This window comes from Typopeltis vanoorti, chromosome 21, assembly GCF_054136105.1.
Source record: "Typopeltis vanoorti isolate ZY-2024b chromosome 21, IOZ_Tvanoo_1.0, whole genome shotgun sequence".
NCBI lineage: Eukaryota > Metazoa > Arthropoda > Arachnida > Uropygi > Thelyphonidae > Typopeltis > Typopeltis vanoorti.
The window spans coordinates 42,297,745-42,322,084 of NC_143569.1; the positions used below are offsets into that span (position 1 = coordinate 42,297,745).

The 24,340-nt window shown below is 35.5% G+C and overlaps 1 protein-coding gene across 2 annotated transcripts in view; it reads right to left on the reverse strand.

Annotated features, from left to right (window-relative positions):
- Window positions 1-24,340, reverse strand: part of LOC150094785 (uncharacterized) — a 173,264-nt gene that overhangs the window by 129,736 nt on the left and 19,188 nt on the right. The gene's annotated exons all lie outside the window — the stretch shown is intronic.

A 24,340-nucleotide genomic window follows, 5' to 3' on the forward strand; every position in this document is an offset into this window, starting at 1 on the left:
AGGACACTTCAACTACTACATTATCTGCACTGCACAGATAAATGAAGAAAAGAATGATGCTGAAAAATACTCCTTTTATGTATATTATTTCTGGGAAAACTCCCATGTTACTCCTCATTATAAACTATTATAATACAGCTATATTGCCTGCTTCAGTTTAGGAGTGCCCCTGTTTAAATGTCATTGGCTATTTACTCATGGGTTCTTAGGGCATTATGAGTGTAGATGTACTAAAAAGTATATGTAGCTTAAGGAATAGAAATTGCACATACCTTTTTCTGGGTGTTGTGGCTTTTCCTCTGTCTGCGATGTCGAGAACTGCAGAGTGTGTGTGTGGTGTGTGTGTGTGGGGGTAGGCAGTTTGGTAGAATAAGTTAGAAAAACCCGGGTTTTTTTTTTTCGTAATATATAGAAACATATACTTTTATATAGGGTGGGGAAAAAAGTGAAAGGGTTAATTTTTTAAAATAAGGTGGGGGAAGGGGAAAGGTGGTTGACGGGGTGTGGACCGTTTCGACTATTCATGGTCATCATCGGAACATATTGGGAAAGTGGAAGCTATGTCAGGTCGGGTGGGTGCTTCAGAGGTGTTTGTGTTGTCTCCTATTGGTCGGGATTGTGACCTCAATTTAATGTTGTGAAGCTTCCAAACCTCGGAGATTATGTAGGGCCTGTGTACGTTGATCGAGTTCGCGTCACACTTTATAGCTATTGTTTCCGATATTCTGAGCATTGTTTCATTGTCTTGTCTGTCTATTATGATGGCCTTGTCTATCTGCGGGGTGTGTTTTTGTTCAAGGGCGTGAACAGCTATTTCCGTTTTTCCTGTGCTTTGTATACGATTTTTCTTTTTAATGTTGCGTTTTTTAGTGTTTAAATGTTCTGGAATAGGGATGTTACAGTCACGGAAGTGTTCTTGTAGTCTAGCCCATAAAGACCTGATGTGACACAGACTGTGACATCACCTACACAGGTTCCACCATCAGGTCTTTATGGGCTAGACTACAAGAACACTTCCGTGACTGTAACATCCCTATTCCAGAACATTTAAACACTAAAAAACGCAACATTAAAAAGAAAAATCGTATACAAAGCACAGGAAAAACGGAAATAGCTGTTCACGCCCTTGAACAAAAACACACCCCGCAGATAGACAAGGCCATCATAATAGACAGACAAGACAATGAAACAATGCTCAGAATATCGGAAACAATAGCTATAAAGTGTGACGCGAACTCGATCAACGTACACAGGCCCTACATAATCTCCGAGGTTTGGAAGCTTCACAACATTAAATTGAGGTCACAATCCCGACCAATAGGAGACAACACAAACACCTCTGAAGCACCCACCCGACCTGACATAGCTTCCACTTTCCCAATATGTTCCGATGATGACCACGAATAGTCGAAACGGTCCACACCCCGTCAACCACCTTTCCCCTTCCCCCACCTTATTTTAAAAAATTAACCCTTTCACTTTTTTCCCCACCCTATATAAAAGTATATGTTTCTATATATTACGAAAAAAAAAACCCGGGTTTTTCTAACTTATTCTACCAAACTGCCTACCCCCCCCACACACACACTCTGCAGTTCTCGACATCGCAGACAGAGGAAAAGCCACAACACCCAGAAAAAGGTATGTGCAATTTCTATTCCTTAAGCTACATATACTTTTTAGTACATCTACACTCATAATGCCCTAAGAACCCATGAGTAAATAGCCAATGACATTTAAACAGGGGCACTCCTAAACTGAAGCAGGCAATATAGCTGTATTATAATAATAATACTCCTTTTATGATGATTTAGATCGAGACCAGATTCATCAATTCACTTATCCATGAAATATGGTAATTTTGCAGTACAATGTTTACACACAGACATTTCATCAGATGAGATGGAAATGTCTCAATGGAAACACTTTTTAAATCAAAACTATCTCATAATGCCCAAATATGGAGATATAAAAGTTTTACAGTAGCTACACTCTGTTACACAATAGATCTGGTCAGAAGGTTGACTTCTAGATTGAACACTCAGTGGACCCATCTATAAAAAGAGAAAAGTGAAAGTGACAATTACAGGGGAATTTCAATACTGAGTGTCTGAAGTATGATTTATGCAAATATAACTCAGAAGAACCTGAGCCAAGGGTCTCATGCTGCAAACACATCCCCAGGATGCAGATAGGAGAATCACCTCTGGATATAGAAGTTAACTGTGAATAAATATGGAAACTTATAAATAAGCAGTTGTAGACACTGAGACAGATTTACCAACAGGAAGTGGTGAGATGAGATGTAACTGCTATTAAATAAGTTACAGCCAGCTGGATATTGGGACAGCAACACATTCATCCTGATTATCAGATCACCCATAAGTGAGAATAGTGTGAAGAATATTTTGTGGTAGGCAGACAAATCATGAAGACAAATCCATACTGCTTACTGATTAGTTCTAAGAGATAATAAAAGTGCATAGTGACTCAATACTAGTGGATGACAGGGAAAGGAAAAAGGCTTCCCAAGTTTTAAACCACCAAATTCCTTGTACAGGGGATGTGGAATATGAGATCCCTCCAATATACTGGAGTTAGAAAACCTAAAGAGAAAATGGTTAAATTAAAAATAGCCATACTAGGAATTAGTGATATGAGATGGAGTGAAACTAGAGACTTTTGGAGTGGTGAGTACAGAATCATTTATTCAGGTGATGAGACAGCAAAAATGAAATTGCAATAGTTCTCAATAAGGAATGAAGGAGAGGAATCTTTACTTTACTTAATTCTCCTCTTCTACCTTTACAGTGTCAAGGTAAGTATTCTCGCAACCATAACCCAAGGATAAGGTGGTTAGCCCTATGTCTGCAGATGCGTGTGTTCACGGAGCCGGTATGCCTGTTCTAGAAGATGAAAAACCCTACCTCCGCATGAGATTGGATAACTCAGCTTCCATCGAAAGAGACCAGATAAAGGTTCCTTACATCACTGATGGGAATCGAACCCAGGTCTTTCTGACCAAAGGGCTTCGTCTATACTGACTGATATACGGACCAAAACCCACACATATAATAATAATACAAGCACATGTGTCTATTGGTGATCACAGTTGAAGTTGAAAGAGTATATGCAGATATTGAGAATTTGAAAACACACCAAAAGTTAAAATAATCTTACTGTCATGGGCAATTGGAATGCAGTGATTGAAAGAAAAGATGATAAATGGTCAGAACATATGGGCTTGAATGCCAAAATGAAAGATAAGATAGACTTTAGTGTTCTACCACCAATTTAACCTGATAATTACCAACACCTGATTTGAGGTACAAAAAAGAAGGTATATTTAGAAACTGCCAGGAAGATATAGGAGGGTACCAAATAGATTATGACAAGAAATAGATTTAAATATCAAGTAAAATTATTTAAGTATCACCTCTGGAGCAGACACAACAGTAACCACAATTTGGTTTTATTGAAATTTAAAAAGCTGTCAGAACTAAGAAAAAAGTCCAAGTAGAATATACGAAGAAATAGAAGTAGAGGAAAGTCATAGAATCTAATACAAAGAAGACCAATGAAGCATCAAAATTGGAGGGGGAGAGAGAGAAGAAAGAAAGACATAGAAGGAAAATGGAATCATAAGGATGCAAATCATCAATGTATCAATGACTACATAGAATTAAAGAACAGTTCAGAAAATAAAATAAAAAAAGCCATGCATCACTAAAAACATTCTAAACAAAACAGATGAAAGAATAAATACAACACCTCTTCAAATGACAATAATGAGCCAACAAAACAAACAGCAAAAAATGGTAAAATTTAAGAACACATTAGCATTCCTACAGATAAGGAACAAATTTCTGAATGATGGAAGGAGTATTTTAAAGAACCCTATAATGAAAAAAATCTAGACAGGAGATCCAAGAGGCTATAGATGAAACAAGACGAATATGAATGGATGCTATATGAACTGTCTGCTAATAAGGCATCAGGGGTTGATAATATTACCTTAGAATTAATAAAATATTCAGAAAATATAACAAAGTCATACCTAATAATCATGAGGAAGTTTCTGTGGTTAAGAAGTTCAATCGGTTTTTTAGTACTTGTTTTTTAGTGTTTTTATCAATGTAGGACATGTTTGTTCTGTCCCAGAGTACATCATGACCCAGTAGAAGTTGTGTGAAATGCCAAACCAGACTTATGTTCTCTCTTTTTTTTTGTACGTCCTTTTGATGTTCGCTCATGCAGATGTTCTAGTGCTGTTTCCTGGCCAAATGATGAAGATATCGTCCACATAGCAGAGCCAAATATTTGGCTTCGCTATTAGCAAAACTTCTCTACAAGTATAACATAAAAGTGACTTTCCTACCACCTGAAAAGATATCAAAATCTCTTCACCCTCTGAAACCTCCACATCACCCAATGAAAAAACTAGGAGTTTACAATATTCACTGTTCCTGTGGCATCTGCTACGCAGGCCAGACAGGGAGATCGGGAGAAATCTGCATGAGCGAACATCAAAAGGACGTACAAAAAAAAGAGAGAACATAAGTCTGGTTTGGCATTTCGCACAACTTCTACTGGTCATGATGTACTCTGGGACAGAACAAACATGTCCTACATTGATAAAAACTGTTTCGCAAGAAAATTCAAAGAGGCAGCAAATATGATCCAAATTCCTACGCAATGCAACAAAAATCAAGGTTTGATTTTAAATCAAGTTTGGTCAGCGTTTATCAAAAATTTACCCAGTTCAGACCTCGGACACAGTGAAAGTGAACCACAGAACGCAACATCAAATAGCATTGTTTCCAGCTAACACGTATTAATGGTTGTATAGATCTGTTATTCAGTTTTTTAACGAACTTTTTTGATGTTCATAATACCAACAAATGAACTTGTTTTTTTTCCGTAATTTCTTATAGTTTGCGCTTTAAACTGTTAGTTATCTTTACCCCTGAAGATGTTAGTCTAACGACTAACGAAACTTGTCGGATTTGTTTTTTAGTACTTGTTTAGTTTTAAAAAACAGTCTTTTTTAATAAAAATGTGGTCAGAAAACCGAAATAATTCAATTGAAGTCATACATATTCAAGATCATAATGGATATATATGAAACTGGAATCATCCAAAAGGCTTTACATAATGGTCTGGTTCCTGTTCCTAAAATGAATAATGCAAACGTGTGAAAATCATACTAAAAATTATACAAAAAAAAAAAAAAAAATGACCAATTTGGGACTAAGAAACAACAAAGGAAAGAAATGCAATCCAAGCTCTCAGAACATGAAAGAAGATTTGAGAAAAATAAGAATACTTAGTAGTTTTTCTTGACCCGGAGAAACTCTTCAATAGTCTTCAATGAAACTGAATATTTGAAATCTTAAAAATAACCAAGGTAGACTGGAGAAATAGAAGGGTCATATTTAATCTCTACAAGCCCCAAGAAGCTCAAATACAAATTCATATCCGGTCTATTCTGTCATGAACACATCAAGTACATGCTTCTTCAGGCCCCAAAAAACTTGGTATTTTTTTCCATTCCAAACAGTACTTCTCTTCTGATCAACTCTTGACACTTGATAAATCTCATATCTGCCCAACCTTAGAATACTATTCCAATATTTGGGATGATACATCTAAAACTTCCCTCAGAATGCTTGTGTACATAAGTGAGCAACTTACTTAACTGATGACCCTTCCTCACCACCTCCCTGGTCACTAATTAATTTATTAAATTAAAAAAACTTGGGAAATAATAACAATCCAATACGACAGCCAACTTCCTTTAAATACCTTGGGAGTCTCATCACAGAAGATAAAAGCCAATCAGATACTAAGAGAAGAAAAGCCTAATTGGACACCACCTGCAGCATGGAAGACTGCTTACAAAAATGGAGGGGAATTGCAGAAGGAAAGAAGTCAAGAGGAAGACCAGGCATTTTATTTATAAACAACATAATAACCAGAACTAAGATCTATGAAGAAATAAAAAGGAAGGCACAAGATAGGATGTGATGATGTACTGCTAACCACTATTCAATTTTCAGACTGATGCATCTGAAAATAAGTGAGATGAGACTAAGAAAAATTGCAAAAGAGAAACTTGAAAAAGAACAATTTGGGTTTAGGTTAAACATGGAAAGCAAACCAAATTTTTTTACTTTAAGACAATCTAGGAATAACAAGGATCTTATTTAGGTTTTCTAAATCTGAGGATGAAGTAGGTTTCAGCTGCTACACACACACACACCTAAACCTCTTTTTATGCGAATTTTTTTTACGCAAATTCGAAGTTACGCGAATTGGGATATCAAAAATAATCTTTTTTTACGCGATTTTTATTCACTTTTACGTGACCAACCTAAAGTCTAAGTTAGGAAAAAATCCGTAATTCGAGAAAATTCTGAGAATTTTGTAGAATTGCATTCTCGTTTCAATTAAGAAAACTCTAAATTCTTACGAATTTCATTTATTGGGAATTCCCCGAATTACAATACATAACTGATTGAGCATAAAAAAAGCAGTTCTTAGCAATTTGAATTTGGTGTTTGAGTAGACAACAAAGTTACCGCATTTTTTGTATTTGCATTTTTTAAGTGAAATCAAAATAAAAATTGCGTTATAAAATCAAGAAATAATAAATGGTAAGCTATATGTAATTTTCAAACTTTCATTTCATTAACTGAAGATTTTAATCCAGCCCTCACATGATGTTGCCGATAACTAAAAAAAAAATGGAAAGCCGTTTCCTTGGATATAAAAATTCAAATTTTAGATAGTCTTCAAACTGGGGAAGGTCCGACGGCTGTGGGTAAGCATTTTGGAGTCCGTGAATCAACTGTCAGATCTATAAAGAAAATGAAGAGACTATTAGAAAAGCGGTATGTTCTGGTACAAATTCGAGTGCGAAATTATCAACAAGAGATATTATTCTAGAAAAGGCCGAAAAAGCTTTAGTGATGTGGATAGAAGATAATGTACAAAAAAGAATTTTGTACATTATCTTTTTTTTAATCTGTTCATTTTATGAACAGATTAAAAAACTGCAGCCAGATACTTCATCTCAATCGAGGAAAATATATGAATTTCATGCAAGCAATGGTTGGCCTAAGTTTATTAAAAGACATGCTCTTCATAATATAAAAATTAAAGGTGAAACGGCTTCTGCTGATGAAACAGCTGCTAAATCATTTCCACAAAAACTTGCTAAAACAATTAAAGATGGAGGTTACACTTGTGAACAAGTTTGAAATATGGATGAAACCGGCTTTTTCTAAAAAAAAAAAAAAAAAAACACAACATAACTTACTTATCAAAAATGTAAAAAACTGTTGGTGGGTTCAAAGCAGCAAAGGATCGCATAACACTCCTATTCTGTTCGAACACTTTAGGAGATCAGATGTTAAAACCACTGCTCATAAATCGATTATTAAGACCACGGCCAAAGAAAGGTGTAGATTTTCAAAAATTGCCAGCTCACTGGATGGCCAACAAAAAAGCTTGGGTGACCATTGATATTTTCACTGAGTGGTTCTATAAACATTTTGTGCCAGAAGTTAGACGCTATTTGAATGACAAGGGTCTCCCATTTAAAGTGCTTTTGATTCTTGATAACGCACTCAGTCATCTTGCCATAGAACACCCAAATGTGCAATTTTTTTTTTTCTACTGCCCAATACCACATATTTGCTACAACCTCTAGATCAGGGTATAATTGCGACTTTTAAAACATATTATGTCAGACGAACATTTCAGTACGTTTTGAACAAGCTAAATGATGATGAAACGCTGTCAGTTATGGATGCATGGAAAAAAATTTCAGTTATGGATTGTATTGATCAGGTTCGGTTATCGTTATCTGAATTGAGACCAGAAACTATGAATGCATGCTGGAAAGCTATTTGGCCCGCATGTGTTAAAGAGAATACTCCTGTTCCCTTCAACCATGCTGCAGAATTCCCCAATATAATAAGTTTGGCATGTGAAATTGGCAGAGAAGGATTCGACAATTTTACGTCGGCAGATATCGAAGAATTGTTAATTGATAAACCTCTTAGCGAAGAAGTTAATGATAATGATCAAGATAATCCTACTTTTATTGCTGATATAATTAAAGGTTTTAAACTGGCCAGTAATTTAGGCAATTATTTTGCCCGACATTATCAAAATGAAGAACGTGCTGGGAAGTTTTCTCGTGAGCATAAGTTGTTAATAATGTCTTCATACAGAGAATTATATCGCGACTTATCTAAAACATCAACACAGCAATTAATAACTGAGTTCATGCTTAAAACTATTGAAACAACCAGTGGTACTTTAGTTCAAGACATGACAAGAAGAATTCCACAAGTTGAGGTGGAAGTCGATGACGATAATACCATATCAAGTAGTTCTAGTGATATTACAGTCTCACGAAAACAAAACCTTTCGCGTTTATTGTCAGAAACTGATAGTGAATAACATAATTTTTTTATAGAATCCTTAGCAAACAATTGAAATGAATGTTTTTTTTTAAGTTATTAAAATTCATTATATGTATGTGTGTTCTCCATGAAACGTAAATAAAAATCTTATGATCATAATGAATTTAATGTTATTTATTTATTTTTTTTCATTATTTTGCTTATATTTCAGGTTTGGAACCAATCTTCATTTTTTCTATGGAGTCAGTAGTTCTTTTACGCGAATTCTATTTACACGTAATTTTTAGGAATGTATCTATCGCATAAAAAGAGGTTTAGGTGTGTATATATATATATATATATATGTTCACTGGGCATCCACAGATACCGTATGGTCACTCTGATGGTTGGTGATGTACCACACCAGGCCTTGTCATGTAGTTCTATTATATGCTTTTCTGGAGGCTTCAACTCTCTGAAGATCAGTCAATGATTAGTCACTCCACACACACCATCCATCCACCTCATTGACGGCCTACCCCTTCCTCTTTTTCCAGGAACTTTATACCTTCTATTTCTGTTCTGAAAAGTCCTCCTTTCATCCTATTGATGTGTCCAAAATATTTTAACTTTTTTCTGTCAATATCCTTAAGGAGCCTTAAAGTTCTACTGATCTTTTCTAACACCCTATTCATTTGTAGGAAAATGTATAGACAAGAGATGTCATTACTTTTAGTGCTAAGAAAAAGGAAAAAAAGGTTCAAAATGCTTGGTTATAATATGAGCTAAATGGGACATTATGAAGTGCAATACATTTTTTTTTTCCAGATTTAAGTTGTAAGTCAGCAGTTAGGACTTACAGGTTCTGGAAGGTGTTTTGATGTAAAATCCATGCATAAAACAGGAGTTATATACACAATCTCTAGTCTTATTCATCATCTATGTAGATCACATTAAAAAGAGCAAACCTAATTATCAGAGGAGATATTTCAAGCTAGCTCTTTATGCAGATGATGTAATATTCTTAAATAATTCACCACTTCTGTTTGGGATTCTTTAAATCGAATAACTACTGTAACAAATTTTGCATGAAAACAGACAAATATGGAAAACATCGATTGCATTCTCAATGAAGAACCTACAGAACAAATAAAATATTTTAGCAACAATCCACACTCTAAACTGCAAAATTCACCACATACTATATGCAGTATTTTTGTCTAGTAATTGCATCTTCTTTGGCCATTGTGTTTGTTTTATAGGAGGAACCCGAGCAGCTAACATGCCTTCAACTCAAAAAGACCATATAAGATTCTCTCTTGTCCCGGTGTGAATGAAACCCAGGTCTTTTTCAACTGAGAGGTGCATGTCCTATCATTCTTCCAAATGTGCTACAGAGGTGATGATCTTAAAATTTGAAAATTCTTACAAGTCTTCAAGAATTTTTAAGTCAAATTCAATAAAACACAAATTATATATACAAGAAAACAAAAAATACCAACTAATTTTTGTGACAATTGCAAAGAAAATTAAATATAAAAACAGATATCAGAATAAGTATAGTAACAGAGTAGGCTGAACAAATATGGATTATGGCAGAAATCAGCCAAAGATCAAGCTGGTAATATATAAAATTATTTTCAAACCAATATAGATTAGAGATTTTTTTTTTTCTCCCTAATAAGGCAAAAATGGCAGGAAAAAAGATATAAATTTTATGACTGTTCACTTCCAATTAAGGAGAGAGAGAGAGAGAAAGAAAGAACAAGTGATGAACAGCTGATGTCAACAAGGCAGCTTCCTAACAGGGCATAGACCTAATTTCCACCATTTAGGTCTTCTGTCCAATAAGAGAAAAATGGCTTGTGCCAATCACATCACCTTTCTCCTCCCTTTAGACTGGACTAATGCAGGTAACTGTTTACCTGTGTCTCTTGCCTCCTTGTGATTGTAGATTACCAATTAAGCAGTCTGTCTAATGTGGAATGACTAAATTTTAGGCTATTTATAATTTTAATGGTATGCAAACCACATATATTTAGTTATTTATGATGATTTCAGGAAAGTGATATTAAGTTAAAACATTTCAAAGCTGAAATGTTAATTCTAGATTTTCATATTTATAATTTCATACTTTTCTACTTCTGTTCTTTGTCTCCCATTATTCTTTGCATTTGTACTATTTATGTTGTTTTGTGTGCTTTGTGTATAGTTCCACCTGTGTTCTATTTCTTATCATTTCCCTCAATTTTCCTTGTTTTGCTGACTTTAGGAGTGACTGAGTACTCTCCTAGATCAACACCTGATATCAACATATAATGTCAGTGTTTTTCTATATTACTGGAACTCATACTGAACTCAATTTTTGAAAGAGGGATGATGACGAGGAATATTTACAATCTAGTCCATTAACACTTTGAGTCCTATCAATGAAAATATACACCGATCACACGTGAACCCAGAATTCCATTGATGTATATTTATATCGCTAAATTAAAAATTCCGAAAATAATCATATATGCTTCAAATTCATTATCAGACTGTACTGTAGTTAAATTTGAACCTTCAGCTTCATTATTCATGAGGATAGTTGACTTTCATGAATAAAAAAGGGAATTTATATTAGTATATCGTAACACCTGCCCATCAGTTACATCATGTACGATTTCACATGTTCAGGTTTATATCACATTGCGTCATCATAACTCTGGATGTCCAATCTAAACAATATAAGGGATTCACGACTCTTTTCTTGTGACCCGAGAGATCAGTTTGAATTTATCAGTCACCATGGACAGACCAAGACTCCAAAGCAGGGGTGTAACACGGTTCTTGACTGAACGCGAACTAGAACAAATGCTCGAGGAAATAATGGATAACAAAGGATCTGAATTAGATGATTAGGCAGACAGTGATCCAGAACAAGAGGAAACAGATCTCCCCACAAATGTGAGCTCCGAGTCAAGCAACAGTGATGCAGAACTTCGAACGAGTGATCAAATTCAAGGACGTCCAGCAGTTGTGTTTGCGATCCGAAGCAAGGTCATGTGATTTCAAAAACTGAATGGCCTAAATCAATAATTTACCACTCGACTTTTGTGGCCAATAGTGGATAATTATGGTGATGTACATCCCCTATCTAAAATTATATTTTCATCATCATCATCAAATTCCTGCCATGTACCCTCAAGGGGTTTACAGGATATGATAGTACTACATGAAAAATTTACATCATTACTAACTTCCTATCTACAATTTTCCTCCAAATCAGTCTGTTACTTGTCAAGACTCCAACATTACCAGACCTTATATTTCTATCATCTAAGTCACTTGTATCGTATCAATCCACCTATATTTTGGTCTTCCTCTGAGTCGATTTCTCGCCAACTTGTTTTGCTAATCTTTCCTCTCCCATTCTATTTAAGTGACCATACCACCTGAAATTAGCTCTGCTAACGCATTCCTGGATGCTGACAATATCAAGTTCTTTCCTAATATCCCCGTTTTTAATATGATATTGCCTTTCATGACATCTGTTCACGCTAATAATCTTTCCCAGGACTCTCATATCTGCAGTCTCTAGTCTTTGGTCAAGTGTTTTACTTCTGACCCAGCTCTCAGATCCATAAATTAAAACTGGTTTGAACACTGTCTTGTATACAGCTAATTTAGTGTTCCGACTATTTTCTCTCTTATTACACATGAATTTATTCAATTGACCATACCAGCTATGTTGATTCTGTTGTCTATTTCCTTATTTAATTTACCATCTTCCCTAAAAATCGTGCCTAAGTAGCTGAAATGTTTTACTTGTTCCACAGGTTCCTCTGTTCACAACACCGTTGACATTTTCAATGATTCTGGATGTTAGAGCTGACATTAACATCTCCAATTTTGATATCATGTTTAATACCACTTTCCTTCATAATGTGGAAATGTACTTCCTTCAATTTTAACTGCTGACTTACAACTCAAATAAAGACTAAGTATTGCTTGATATAATGCCCCATTGACACCATATAACTGTAGCATATTGAATAGCTTCTCTCTTGGCACCTTTCTCTGTTATATTCCCATGCTTTCTCGACTATTTGTCGTAAAGTGAAGATCTGATCCTGACAGCCTCTATTTGGCCTGAATCCAGCTTGTTCTTCACCAAGATTTTCTTCCACAATTATTCTCAACTGTTTCTCAAGTATGCTTGCAGAGATCTTGCAACGAACACTCAGTAGGGAAATACCTCTGTAATTCTCACATTGTTTTATTTCCCTTTTTATATATGGGTACTATGAGAGCTCTACTCCAATCATCGAAAATTTGTCCCTCTGTCCAGCCTTTCTGAACTATGCAGTGCAGCCACTGTAAGACTCTTATACCACCATACTTCAGCATTTCTGGTTGAATATCATATACTCCTGCTGCCTTTCCACATTTCAAGCCTTAGATGGCTTTTTCTAGTTCAAGTATGGATATGTATTCCTGACTGCATGCCTGGTCAGTGTTTTTTACCATGTGCTGTCACCACTGCTTGTTTCATTTAGCAGTTTTTCAAAGTAATTACTCCATACTTCAAAGATATCTTTTTCTCCCATTTTCATGTCACCTTTATCACATCATCCGCATAAAGATGAAAATAATATTTTCATCATCATAATAATAACAATAATAGGGGTGCTTAAGGGTCAAAGCCGTATAACCGAGAGGAGACCTCCATATAGCCTTTAAAGGAATGCGGAGAACCGACCAGCGCTTCTGACCTAATGTCCAATCCTCACCTTCGCGTGGTGCACCCTGTTGGGTATATACTTTGATACTGAATGAACGAGGATGGGCTGGCAATTTGAGATTTAGCCGACCAAATTGTATTCTTATTGGTTAAACCAAAATAAAAAATGATGGTACAACATGACAAAATTTTCATTCCGGCTGGGGCGTTGCCCGGTTAAACAAGGCCCCCGTTGTTTTCGCCAGGGAACCAGGGCGAACAGCGAAAAGTCAGCTACTGGAACAAATCTGAAAACAAACCCCAACTCAACATCACCAGAGTTAAAGATCGGTACTATCAACATAAGCAGCCTGAATGACAAAGAAATGGAGCTAGCTGAGGAATTAGATAAGTACCAGATCAACATAATAGGGGTGACTGAAACAAAAAAGACCAAAACTGGTGAGATTTTTCTGACAATAAATACAAAATGTTATATTCAGGCAATGACAATCAAGGAAAAGAAGGAGTAGCCATAGTATACAACACAAAATATGAGGCTAATCTTCTTGAATGGCAGTCAGTCTCAAGTAGAGTAATGTGGGCAAATATGAGAATGGGGAACTGGACAATGAGGCTTATTTGTGCCTATGGTCCCACAGAAGGTTATACTAAGGTAGAAGTGGAGGAATTTTTTGATGCTTTAGAAAAAGCAACTGACACAATGAAAAAGGAAAAGTTGGTCCTTGTTGGGGATCTAAATGGCAGAGTAGGAAATGATTGTGAGACATACAAAAATATTTTGGGAAAATTTGGAGAAAAGAGCAAAGCTAATAATAATGGCAAATATCTGTTGGATTTCTGCTCAGGATATGGACTGGTTATTACTAACACCATGTTCCAACATAAAAATGTGCACAAATTCACATGGAGAGAAGAAGCGAGGAATAAGAAAAGTCTCAGTGACTATGTTATTGTTGATAGTGATGTTTTCTCCCTGGTGCAGGACACCAGAGTGTACAGAGGACTTGAAATTGGAAGTGATCACTATTTAGTCTTGAGCAGGATAAAATTGAACTTCATATTGAAAAGAATAACATGTAAGAAAGTTTTAAAGTGAATAAAAGTTGAGCAGCTCTCAGATGTGAACTGTAGACTAAAATACAGAAAGATTATTCAAAAGAAAATTAAAGAGTTTGAGAACAGGAATCAAACCTTGGAGATTTAGTGGCAAACTCTGAAGAAAACATTGATTGATTCTGCAGAGAGGCATGTGGTGAGGTTGTGTGCAAGGATAAAAAAATCAGAACTCCCTGGTGGACACAGAAAGTTAAAGAGGCAGTGAAGGAAAAGAAGAAAGCATATCAAAAGTTCTTGCCAAATAAGTCAGCTTTTACTATTACAGAATACAGAGACAAATGTAAGAAAAGCTAAACAGTGTGTAAAACTAGCTAAACAAAAGTCATGGGAGGACTTTGGCAAGAATATAGAAAATAAATATCAAGAAGGTGGCAAAATATTCTGGAGGTTGTTGAAGAAGCTTAGGAATGGAGGAAAGAGTGCTGTAAAAGGAGTTAGAGATAATAAAGGTGACATGAAAACAGGAGAAAAAGATATCCGTGAAGAATGGAGTAATTACTTTGAAAAACTGCTAAATGAAACAAGCAGTGATGACAGCACAGTGATAAAAAACACTGACCAGGCATGCAGTCAGGAATACATATCCATACTTGAAGTAGAAAAAGCCATCAAAGGCTTGAAATGTGGAAAGGCAACAGGAGTAGATGATATTCGACCAGAAATGCTGAAGTATAGTGGTATAAAAGTCTTCCAGTGGCTGCACTGCATAGTTCAGAAAGCCTGGACAGAGGGACGAATTCCCGATGATTGGAGTAGAGCTCTCATAGTACCAATATATAAAAAGGAAAATAAAACTGAATGTGAGAATTACAGAGGTATTTCCCTACTGAGTGTTCCTGGCAAGATCTATGCAAGTATATTTGAGAAACGGTTGAGAAGAATTGTGGAAGAAAAGCTTGGTGAAGAACAAGCTGGATTCAGGCCAAATAGAGGCTGTCAGGATCAGATCTTCACTTTACGACAAATAGTCGAGAAAGCATGGGAATATAACAGAGATCTGTATTTAAGTTTTGTCGATTTGGAAAAGGCATATGACAAGGTGCCAAGAGAGAAGCTATTCAATACGCTGCAATTATATGGTGTCAATGGGGCATTATATCAAGCAATACTTAGTCTTTGTTTGAGTTGTAAGTCAGCAGTTAGAATTGAAGGAAGTACAGGAAGATGGTTTAATGTTAAATCTGGTGTCTGACAAGGATGTACATTATTCCCTCTGTTATTCATTATCTATATGGATCACATTATGAAGGAAAGTGGTATTAAACCCGATATCAAAATTGGAGATGTTAATGTCAGCTCTTTGCTTTATGCGGATGATGTTATACTTCTAAATAAATCCGCTACAAGTCTGCAAGATTCTCTGACTAAATTGAATAACTGTTGTAATAGATATGGTATGAAGGTCAGCAATAAAAAGACAAAGACAATGAAAATAAGCAGAATCATTGAAAATGTCAACTGAGTTGTGAATGGAGAACCTGTGGAATAAGTAAAACATTTCAGTTACTTAGGCACGATTTTTACTGAAGATGGTAAATTAAATATAGAAATAGACAACAGAATCAGCAAAGCTGGTATGGTGGGAAATCAATTGAATAAATTCATATGGAATAAGAGAGAAATTAGTCGGAACACTAAATTAGCTGTATACAAGCCAGTGTTCAAACCAGTTTTATCTTATGGATCTGAAAGCTAGGTCAGAAGTAAAACACTTGACCAAAGACTAGAGACCGCAGATGTGAGAGTCCTGAGAAAAATTAGAGGCGTGAACAGATGGCATCAATGGCAATATCATATTAAAAATGAGGATATTAGGAAAGAACTTGACATTGTCAGTATCCAGGAATGCGTTAGCAGAGCTAATCACAGGTGGTATGGTCACTTAAAAAGAATAGGAAAGATTAGCAAAACAAGTGTTCTCTGCCAGGTTGGCAGCAAAACAACCCAGAGGAAGACCAAGATATAGGTGGATTGATATGGGACAAAGTGCCTTAGACGATAGAAATATAAGATCTGATAATGTTAGTCTTGACAAGTAACAGACTGATTTGGAGGAAAATTGTAGATATGAAGTTAGTAATGATGTAAATTTTTCATGTAGTACTGTCATATCCGGTACACCCCCTTGAGGGTACATGGCAGGAATTTGATGATGATGATGATGATAATAATAACACATATAAATTTTATTTATAATTTTCATTATTTATGTAACATCTAAGCAATATTTTGAATGAATTTGTTGAATTTTGAACACTAAAATAGAGCTAAAAATGGTAAGACCGTGTGTAACTCAGTGGATGTGGCGTTTGCACACAAGGCGCTTGACTGCACGAAAGAAGACTTCTTTGTTTCGAAACTAGTCGGCAACTAGAGGAACTTTTTCTAAGCCTTTTTTTGACCGCTTCCCGAGTTAGTCTATCTCTGGCATGGGCAAGCAGGTTTTCCCTCCCTCGGGTTTACAGGATGAAAAACTCGGGTTTTTCGTCCTGTAAACTCAAGAAAATTGACTGTAGAATCCACACTATTTTCAAACATTAAATATATTGTGTTAGGGACCACGAGATGGCGGCACTTGCTGAGCCGTCTCTCTTCACTGCGTGCCACTTAATTAGTGATAGCTAATCTCTGATTAGCTACAAGTGGAGAGTGAACTGCCCACACAGTCTCCAAAAGTTAGATAGGGCTAAAAGCCTCGCCTACTCCCTATATATGAGAAAAAAGGAGTTAGCTGATTAGCTAAAAATGGTCAGGACACAGGGTTCTTTAAGTCCCAGTAGGTCTATTACTCAAAATGTTAATAAGCTACATTAAACTACTTTTAATTTAGTCTTATCCAAAAAAAAAAAAAAAGTCATTCGAGATGCTTATACAAATGCAATAGTAGTATTCAGTGTCTCATTCTACCCTGAGCATAGGAACTAAAAAAAAAAAAAAAAAAAAAAAAAAAAAAAAAAAAAAAAAAAAGTTGAGAAGCTTTCATCAGAAGTGAATTGTAGATTCATACACAATTACAATTTGAGAAAAAATGAGTGCTTAAGGTTCAAAGCTGTAAAACTGAGAGGAGACCTCCACATAGTCTTTAAAGGAATGCAGAGAACTGACCAAGGCTTCTGACTTAATGCCCAATCCTCACCTTCTCCTGGTGTACCCTGTTAGGAATCTGCCTGGATACTGAACGAATGAGGATGGGCTGGCAATTTGGGATTTAGCTGATTAAATTATATTCTTAATGGTTAAACCAAAATATAAAATGAAGGTACAACATGACAAAATTTAATGCCAGCTGGGGCGTCGCCAGGTTCACCAGGGCTCCTGATGTTTTGGCCAGGGAACCAGGGCGAACAGCAAAAAGTCAGCTACTGGAACAAATTCTGAAACACCCTCCAACTCAATATCACCAGACTTCAAGATCAGTATTGTCAACATCTGAATGGCAAAGAAATGGAGCTAGCTGAGGAATTATATAAGTACCAGATAGATATAAGAGGGTGATTGAAACAAAAAAAGACAAAATATGATGAAATTTTTGTCTATAATACAAAATACATACATACAATATTAATACAAAATGTTAATATTCAAGCAATGACAAACAGGAAAAAGAAGGTGTTGCTGTAGTACTAAACACAAAATACAAGGCTAATCTTCTTGAATGGCAAGCAATATAAAGTAGAGGGATGTGGGCAAATATCAAAATGGTGAACTGAAAAATGAGACCTTTGTGCCTATATTACCACAGAAGCTACTAAGGTAGAAGTGGAGGAATTTGAGGTTTTAGAGAAAGCAACTAACACAATGAAAAGGAAAAGTTGATCCTTGATGAGGATCTCAATAGCACATTAGGAAATGATTGTCAGACATACAAAAATATTTTGAGATAATTTGGAGAAAAAAGCAAAGCCAATAATAATGGCAAATACTTCATGAATTGCTGCTCAGGACATGGACTGGTTATTATTAACACAATGTTCCAATAAAAATGTGCACAAATTCACATGGAGAGAAGAGACAAGTAATAAAAAGTCTCACTAACTATGTTATTGTTGATAGTGATGTTTTCTCTCTGACACAGAACACTAGAATGCACAGAGGATTTGAAATTGGAAGTGATCACCATTTAGTCTTGCGTAGGAGAAAACTGAATTTTATATTGAGAAGAACATGTAAGAAAGTTTTAAAGCGAATAAAAGTTGAGCATCTCTCAGATGTGAACTGTAAACTAAAATACACAGATTATAGAAGAAAAAATGAAAGAGTTTGAGAACAGGAACCAAACCTTGGAGATTCAGTGGCAAGCCTTGAAGAAAACCCTGATTGATTCAGCTAGAGAGGCATGTAGTGAAGTTGTCTGCAAGGATAGAAAAATTAGAACTCCATGGTGGACACAGGAAGTTAAAGAGGCAGTGAAGGAAAAGAAGAGAGCATATCAAAAGTTCCTGGCAAATAAGTCAGCTTGTGCTCTTAGAGAATACAGAGATAAATAAAAGAAAGCTATACATTGTGTAATACTAGCTAAATAAAAGTCATAGGAAGACTTTGGTAAGAAAATAGAAAATAAATATCAAGAAGGTGGCAAAATATGCTGGAGGCTGTTGAAAAAGCTCAGAAATGGAGGAAAGAGTTGTAAAAGGAATTAGGAATGATAAAGGTGACATTAAAACAGAGAAAAGGATATCCTTGAAAATTGGAGTAATTACTTTGAAAAATTGCTAAATGAAACAAGCAGAGCCAAGCACAGTGGTAAAAAACACTGAACAGGCATACAGTCAGGAATACATATCCATACTTGAAGTAGAAAAAACCATTAAAAGCCTGAAATGTGGGAAGGCAGCAGGAGTAGATGATATTCGACCAGATATGCTGAAGAATGGAGGTATAAAAGTCTTACAGTGGCTGCACTGCATAGTTCAGAAGGCCTGGACAGAGGAACGAATTCCAGATGATTGGAGTAGAGATCTCATATCTCATAGTACCCATATATAAAAACAGAAATAAAACAATGTGAGATTTACAGAGCCATTTCCCTACTCAGTGTTTCTGGTAAAATTTATGCAAGAAAAAGTTTAGGATTGTGGAAGGGAAGCTTGGTGAAGAACAAGTTGGATTCAGGCCAAATAGAGGCTGTTAGGATCCGATTTTCACTTTACGACAAATAGCTGAGAAATCATGGGAATATAACTAATGTACAATAAGATGTGTATTTAAGTTTGGTAGATCTGGAAAAGGCATGTGACGAGGTGCCAAGAGAAAAACTATTCAAAATGTTGCAGTTGTATGGTGTTAATGGAGCATTATATCAAGCAATACTTAGTCTTTATTTGAGTTGTAAGTCAGCAGTTAGAATTGAAGGAAGTACAGGAAGATGGTTTCATATTAAATCTGGTGTCAGATAAGGATGTACATTATCCCCTCTGTTATTTATTATCTATATGGATCACATTATGAAGGAAAGTGGTATTAAACCTGATATGAAAATTGGAGATGTTAATCTCATCTCTTTACTTTATGCAGATGATGTTATACTTCTAAATAAATCCAGTACAAGTCTGCAAGATTCTCTGATTAAATTGAATAACTATTGAAATAGATTTGGTATGAAAGTCAGCAATAACAAGACAAAGACAACTGAAAAAAAAAAGCAACATTGAAAATTTCAACTTCATTGTGAATAGAGAAACTACAGAACAAGTAAAACATTTTAGCTACTTAAGCACAATTTTCAGTGAAGATGGTAAATTAAACATGGAAATAGACAACAGAATCAATAAAGCTGGTATGGTAAGAAGTCAAATGAATAAATTTATATGGCATAAGAGAGAAATTAATCCAAACACTAAAGTAGCTATATACAAGACAGTGTTCAAACCAATTTTTACTTATGGATCTGAGAGCTGGTTAGAAATAAAACACTTGACCAAAGACTAGAGACCACAAATGGCAATATGATATTAAAAACAAGGATATTAGGAAAGAACTTGACATTGTCAGCATCCAGGAATGCGTTAGCAGAGATAATCTCAGGTGGTATGGTCACTTAAAAAGAATAGGAAAGATTAGAAAAACAAGTGTTCTCTGCCAGGTTGGCAGCAAAACAACCCAGAGGAAGACCAAGATATAGGTGGATTGATACGGTACAAAGTGCCTTAGACAATAGAAATATAAGATCTGATAATGTTGGAGTCTTGACAAGTAACAGACTGATTTGGAGGAAAATTGTAGATAGGAAGTTAGTAATGATGTAAGTTTTTAATGTAGTGCTATCATATTCTGTACACTCCCTCGAGAGTAATATCAGGAATTTGATGATGATGAAAAAATGAGTCTTTGAGAACAAGAACCACATGTTAGAGTGGAAAACCCTCAGGAATATATTGGTCAATTCAGCCAGAGGAACACACAGTGATTATGCATATTATTTCTGGGAAAACTCCCATGTTACTCCTCTTAATAAACTATTATCATTACGGCTATTTAGCCTGCTTCAGTTTAAGAATGCCCCTGTTTAAATGTCATTGGCTATTTACACATGGATTCTTAGGGCATTGTAGGTGTAAATTTGCCAAAAAGTATATGTAGCATAAGAAATAGAAATTTACACATACCTTTTTCTGGGTGTTGCGGCTTTTTCTCTTTCTGCGATGTCGAAAAACTACTGAGTGTGTGTGTGGGGGGGGAGGCAATTTGGGAGAATTATGCATGACTTTTAGTATAGATGATAAATTTAGAAATAGACAGCAAAATTAGCAAAGCTGGTCATATCACCTGAGATTGGCTCTGTTAACACATTCCTGAATGCTAACAATGTCAAGTTCTTTCCTAATATCCTTATCATTAATGATACTGCCACCTGTTCAGTCTCCTAATCTTTCTTACGACTCATATCTGTGGCCTCCAGTCTTTGATTAAGAGTTTTATTTCTAATCCAGCTCTCAGATCCATAAGTTAAAATGGCCTGAACACTGTCTCGTATACAAGACAGTTTAGTGTTTCGACTAATCTCTCTCATTCCATTTAAATTTATTCAGCTGACTTCCTACTATACCAGCTTTGCTAATTCTGCTGTCTATTTCTAAATTTATCATCTTTACTAAAAATCATGCATAATTAGGTGAAATGTTTTATTTGTTCTATAGGTTCTCCATTCAGGATGCAGTTGATATTTTCAATGTTTTTGCCTGTCTTTTTAATGCTCATATTCACCAAATTTATTACAGCAGTTATTCAATTTGGTCAAGGAACCCTGCAGACTTGTTCTGAATTCATTTAGGAGTATAACATCAACTGCATAAAGTAATTAATAAGATTAACATATCCAATTTTGATATCAGGTTTCTTCAGGAAGCCACTGAAAAAGATTAGAAATGAAGAAGAGTACTTTTCCATTTCTAAGATATTCAAAGTGATTACTCCAATATCTTTAGTATTCAAAGGTTATAAAGGTGACATGAAAAAACTAAAAATATTGGGAGTAATCACCTTGAAAGATTGCAAAATAAATCAAGCAGTGAAAGCACAGTTGTAGATACTTATAAGGAATTCAATCAGGAGCAGATATAAGGCCATCAAAAGCGTGAAGTTTGGAAAAGCAGCTGGAGTAATACTGTGTTCAAATAGGCCTCATCATTCACAATAATTCTTTCAAATTGCATTAACATTTAGTTGCATTGGTCCATTTCAAAAAAGAAATGGACCAATCATGCAGAAGCTTCTTGAGCAACCAGACTTAGGAAAACCTCTTTCATGTTCCCAAACTTCTTAAGGTTTCTCTCTCCCCCAAATACAACAATTATGGAGTGGCTTAAGGGTCAATGCTAAATAACTGGGAAGAGACGTCCACGTTGCCTTTCAGGAATGCAGAGAACTGACTGGGGCTTCTGACCTAATGTCCAATCCTCACCCTGTTAATAGATATCTACTAGGTACTGAATGAACAAACGAATGAGAATGGGCTGGCAACTTAGGATTTAGCTGACCGATTGTATTCTCCATTGGCTTAAACCACAAATGCATACGATGGTATAATAGGGGATTTAATGCCAGCTGAAGCATCGTCCAGTTAAACAAAGCCCCTGCTGCTTTCGTTAGGGAACCAGGGTGAACAGGGAAAAGTTGGCTACAAGCTCCAACTCAACATCTAGAAGAAAAAGAAAAATCAGAACTGAAGGAACAATCAATATGAGGAGTATTAATGAAAAGGAAATCGCACTTGCAGCACTGGAAAAGTATCACATGGACATAATTGGTATTACTGAGATAAAGAAGACAAAAACAGGTGAGATGTTACTAAATAATAAGTAGAGGATATTATACTCAGGAAATAATGATCAAGGAAAGGAAGGGGTAGCAATAGCATTCAACACCAAACACGAAGATAAAATTCTTGATTGGAAGGCAGCTTCAAGTAAAGTGATGTGGTCACACTTCAAAATGGGGAAAAGGACAATGAAACTTATTGTGCTTATGAAATGACAGAAGGTTCTCCTAAGGATGACAAAGAAAATGGAATGGAACATTTTGGGAAACTTTGGAGAAAAGGGCAAAGCTAATAATAATGAAAAGTATCTGCTGAATTTCTGCTCAGTCACGGGCTAGTCATTAACACAGTGTTCAACATAAAGATGTGTACAAGTTAATGAGAAGAGAAGAAGAAGAAGAAGAGAGAAGACATAAGAAATAAAAAAAAAACTTCATTGAGTACACCACTGTTGATAGTGACATCTTTATGCTGGCTCAAGATACAAGAGTGTACAGAGGATATGAAATTGTAAGTGACCATTACTTGGTGCTAAGCAAGATAAAAATAGAATATTACATTGAAAAAAGAATAGTATATAAGAAAGTTTTTAAAAGAATTAAACTTGAGCACCTTTTACAAGTAAACTGTAGACTCAACTATAGAAACATTGAATAAAATTTGAAGTAGTTTGAAAACAAGAACCAGACCTTGGAGTCTTTGTGGCAAACTCTGAAGACACTGATTCAGTTAGGGAAGTATGCAATGAAGTTGTCTGTAAGCACAAAAAAATAAGAAGCCCAAGATGGACACAAAAAGTTAAAGAAGCAGTTCTGGAAAAGAAGAAAGTAAACAAAAGTTCCTAGCAAATAAGCTGGCAATGTCCTAAAAGAATACAGAGAGCTAAGCTAAACAAAAGTCATGGAAAGACTGGTAAGAATATAAAAATTAAACATCAGGAAGGTGGTAAAATGTTCTGGAGGCTATTGAAAAAGCTTAGAAATGGAGGAAAGAGTACTGTAAAAGGAATCAAAGATGATAATGGTGACATAAAAAAGTGAAGATAAGGATATCCATATCCTAGATGTTTGAATAATTACTTTGAAAAACTGTTAAACAAATGGTTCTGTCACTAGAACATTTTCAAGAAGAATGCAAAGAGGAGTACATATCAATACTTGAGGTAGAAAAAGTTAACCATCAAAAACTTGAAATGCAGAAAGGCAGTTAGAGTAGATGATATTTGACCAGAAATGCTTAAGTATGGAAGTATAAAAGTTTTGCAGTAGCTACATTGCATAATTCAGAGGGCCTGGCCAGAAGGTCAATTCCACAAGAATCTCTCTAAGTGTTCCAAGTATGATTTATGTAGGCTTATTTGAAAAGAGGTCAAGAAAGATTGTGGAAGAGAAACTTGGAGAAGAACAAGCTGGGACAAGGTCAAATAGAGATTGTCAAGAAGAGATTTTCACTTTACAACAAATAGTTGAGAAATCACAGGAATATGACAAGGATCTGTACTTAAATTTTGTATATCTGGAAAACGCATATGAGTTGCCCAGAGAAAAACTTTCAAAACACTACAATTATAGGAGGTAAATGGAGTATTCTGCCAAGTAATATATAGTGTATATTTAAGTTGTAAGTCAGCAATTAGAATTGAAGGAAATACAAGAAGATGGTTTGATGTAAAATCAGAGGTAAGACAAGGATGCACATTATGAAAGAAAGTGACATTAGGCCTTATATTAGAATTGGAGATGTCAAACTTAGCTCTTTGCTTTATGCAAATGATGTTCTTCTAAATACATCTAGTACAAGTCTCCAGGATTCTTGAATTAAATT